Here is a 4728-nt window from a genome sequence, read left to right on the forward strand (position 1 = left end):
GCAACCTGGGGTACCGGCCACGCAAATCAGCACCTTTGTTTTATCTTTTATGGTTGCTAATCAAGGGGCTCCACGTAGTTTTCATTTATTTAGATTTATGCATTTACTTTGGAAAAGCTAAGCATTCTACATGTGCCCTAAGCATGTCGATTCATTGACCCCGACTCATAGAGCTTAAATCAACATTTCTATATTCAAGCATAAATAAATTTTGTTCTCTAGCATTTCAATTTCAACTTCTAGATCTATTAAGCTATTACATCGCATCATAAAAAACTATATCGCAATGCGTATCCATGCTTTACAGAACTGTATTTAACGAACATTGTCTCAAGTGAAACAAGAATTTGGCCTTCGGGGAACACTTATTTACAAAAGCAAAGCCTTCCTTAAAGTTTAAAAAAATATACTGTCTTCTACCTCTTAAATTCCGCCGCCATGTTGCGTGTCTTTCTATCTTCTATCGATATTTTCATGCTAATTGCTCTTCTGAAATTGCTAACTGAATGCCGCCCCCCTACCGCGGTTCCGCTGTATATATATATATATATATATATATATATATATATATATATATATATATATATATATATATATATATATATATATATATATATATATATATATATATATGTATATATATATATATATATATATATATATATATATATATATATATATATATATATATATATATATATATATATTTTTTTTTTTTTTTACAACAAAGGAGGGAGCTCTTGGGCCCAAAAAATACAATAATAAAAAAACCCCGCTACTCGCTGCTCCTAAGTAAAACAAAAGAGGTGGCCGAAAGGAAGATCAAATTCAGGAGGAGAGGTGTCCTGATACCCTCCTCTTGAAAGAGTTCAAGTCGTAGGCAGGAGGAAATACAGATGAAGGAAGATTGTTCCAGAGTTTACCAGCGTGAGGGAAGAAAGAGTGAAGATGCTGGTTAACTCTTGCATAAGGGTTTGGACACTATAGGGATGAGCATGAGTAGAAAGTCGAGTGCAGCAGAGGGCCGCGGGAGGGGGAGGCATGCAGTTAGCAAATTCAGAAGAGCAGTCAGCGTGGAAATATCGATAGAAGATAGAGAGGCAACATTGCGGCGGAATTTAAGAGGTAGAAGACTATCAGTATGAAGAGGAGAGCTGATGAGACGAAGAGCCTTAGCCTCCACTCTGTCCAGAAGAGCTGTGTGAGTGGAGCCCCCCCACACATGAGATGCATACTCCATACGAGGGCGGACAAGGCCCCTGTATATGGACAGCAACTGTACAGGGAGAAGAACTGGCGAAGATTACAGAACGCCCAGCCTCGAGGAAGCTGATTTAGTAAGAGATGAGATATGAAGTTTCCAGTTGAGATTTTGAGTTAAGGATAGACCGAGGATGTTTAGTGTTGAGGAAGGTGATAGCTGGGTGTTGTCAAAGAATAGGGGATAGTTGTTTGGAAGATTGTGTCGAGTGGATAGGTGGAGAAACTGTGTTTTTGAGGCGTTGAAGGACACCAGGTTCTTCTTGCCCCAATCGGAAATAATAGTAAGGTCTGAGGCTAAGCGTTCTGCAGCCTCCAGCCTTGAGTCGTTAAGTTCCTGAAGGGTGGGTCTTCTATTAAAAGAAGTTGAGTAATGCAGAGTGGAATCATCGGCGTAGGAATGGATAGGACAGTTCGTTTTGGAAAGAAGATCATCAATGAACAACAGAAAAAGAGTGTGAGATAGGACAGAACCCTGTGGGACACCACTGTTAATAGATTTAGGGGAAGAACAGTGACCGTCTACCACGGCAGAAATAGAACGGTCAGAAAGGAAACTGGAGATAAAGGTACAGAGAGAAGGATAGAAACCGTAGGAGGGTAGTTTAGAAAGCAAAGACTTGTGCCAGACCCTATCAAAAGCTTTTGATATGTCCAGCGCAATAGCAAAAGTTTCATCGAAACGGCTAAGAGAGGATGACCAAGAGTCAGTTAAGAAGGCTAGGAGATCACCAGTAGAACGCCCCTTGCGGAAACCATACTGGCGATCAGATAGAAGGTCAGAAGTGGAAAGGTGCTTTTGAATCTTCCGGTTAAGGATTGATTCAAAAGCTTTAGATAGACAAGAAAGTAAAGCTATAGGACGGTAGTTTGAGGGACTGGAGCGGTCACCCTTAGCCACAGGCTGTATGACCGCAAACATCCAGCACGAAGGAAAGCTAGATGGTGACAGGCAGAGGCGAAAGAGTTTCACCAGGCAGGGTGACAGCACGGATATATATATATATATATATATATATATATATATGTGTGTATATATATATATATATATATATATATATATATATATATATATATAGACACACATATATATATATATATATATATATATATATATATATATATATATATATATATATATATATATGCATATATAGTTGGTCCAGCACCCTACACGTATTCCCGACCGTCTTGGAGATCGGCCCAACATTCAAGACCTCTTCCTTACCTCAAACCCTTCTGCTTATTCTGTCAAACTGTTCTCTCCGTTGGGCTCCGATCACAATCTTATTTCTGCATCCTGTCCTATCGCTCCTGTACACCCTCTGGACCCACCGAAGAGGCGATGGTTCTGGCATTTTGCTTCAGCTCGGTGGGACGACCTGAGGATGTACTTTTCCGATTTCCCGTGGAATGATTATTGCTTCCAGGATAGAGACCCCTCTGTGTGTGCTCAGCGCATCACAGAGGTGATTGTCTCTGGAATAGAGGCATACATTCCTCGTTCTTTCTCTACTCTTCACGCAAAAAAGCCTTGGTTTAATCACGCTTGTTCTCGTGCTGTCAATGATAGAGAGGTAGCTCACAAAAGGTACCATAGCCTTCAAACTAATACAAATTATGAACTTTACATTTCTGCCCGAAATCATGCCAAATCTATTCTCCGACTAACCAAAAATTCTTTCATTAATAGAAAATGTCAAAACCTTGCTTTCTCTAACTCTTCCCGTGACTTCTGGCATCTAGCCAAAAACATCTCCTCCAACTTCACTTCTTCATCTTTCCCTCCACTCCTCAGTCCTGACGGCAACACTGCAGTCTCATCTATCTCTAAGGCTAAACTCTTCTCTCAAACTTTTTCTAAAAACTCCACTCTGGACGATTCTGGGCATATTCCTCCTACTCATCCCCCCTCTGACTCCTTTATGCCTGTTATAAAGATTCTTCAAAATGATGTTTTCTATGCCCTCTCTAGCCTCAATCCTCAGAAGGCTTATGGACCTGATGGAGTGCTTCCTATTGTCCTTAAAAACTGTGCCTCCGTGCTGTCACCCTGCCTGGTCAAACTCTTTCGCCTCTGCCTGTCAACATCTACCTTTCCTTCTTGCTGGCAGTATGCCTTCATACAGCCTGTACCTAAGAAGGGTGACCGCTCCAATCCCTCAAACTACCGTCCTATTGCTTTACTTTCTTGTCTATCTAAAGCTTTTGAATCAATCCTTAACCGGAAGATTCAAAACCACCTTTCCACTTCTGACCTTCTATCTGATCGCCAGTATGGATTCCGCAAGGGGCGTTCTACTGGTGATCTCCTACCTAGCCTTAACTGACTCTTGGTCATCCTCTCTTAGCCGTTTCGGTGAAACTTTTGCTATTGCGCTGGACATATCAAAAGCTTTTGATAGGGTCTGGCACAAATCTTTGCTTTCTAAACTACCCTCCTACGGTTTCTGTTCCTCTCTGTATTTCTATCTCCAGTTTCCTTTCTGACCGTTCTATTTCTGCCGTGGTAGACGGTCACTGTTCTTCCCCTAAATCTATTAACAGTGGTGTCCCACAGGGTTCTGTCCTATCTCCCACTCTTTTTCTGTTGTTCATTGATGATCTTCTTTCCAAAACGAACTGTCCTATCCATTCCTACGCCGATGATTCCACTCTGCATTATTCAACTTCTTTTAATAGAAGACCGACCCTTCAGGAACTTAACGACTCAAGGCTGGAGACTGCAGAACGCTTAGCCTCAGACCTTACTATTATTTCCGATTGGGGCAAGAAGAACCTGGTGTCCTTCAACGCCTCAAAAACACAGTTTCTCCACCTATCCACTCGACACAATCTTCCAAACAACTATCCCCTATTCTTTGACAACACCCAGCTATCACCTTCCTCAACACTAAACATTCTCGGTCTATCCTTAACTCAAAATCTCAACTGGAAACTTCATATCTCATCTCTTACTAAATCAGCTTCCTCGAGGCTGGGCGTTCTGTACCGTCTCCGCCAGTTCTTCTCCCCTGCACAGTTGCTGTCCATATACAGGGGCCTTGTCCGCCCTCGTATGGAGTATGCATCTCATGTGTGGGGGGGCTCCACTCACACAGCTCTTCTGGACAGAGTGGAGGCTAAGGCTCTTCGTCTCATCAGCTCTCCTCCTCATACTGATAGTCTTCTACCTCTTAAATTCCGCCGCAATGTTGCCTCTCTTTCTATCTTCTATCGATATTTCCACGCTGACTGCTCTTCTGAACTTGCTAACTGCATGCCTCCCTCCCTCCCGCGGCCCCGCTGCACTCGACTTTCTACTCATGCTCATCCCTATACTGTCCAAACCCCTTATGCAAGAGTTAACCAGCATCTTCACCCTTTCATCCCTCACGCTGGTAAACTCTGGAACACTCTTCCTTCATCTGTATTTCCTCCTGCCTACGACTTATACTCTTTCAAGAGGAGGGTATCAGGACACCTCTC

This window comes from Eriocheir sinensis, chromosome 47 (assembly GCF_024679095.1).
Source record: "Eriocheir sinensis breed Jianghai 21 chromosome 47, ASM2467909v1, whole genome shotgun sequence".
Classification (NCBI taxonomy): domain Eukaryota; kingdom Metazoa; phylum Arthropoda; class Malacostraca; order Decapoda; family Varunidae; genus Eriocheir; species Eriocheir sinensis.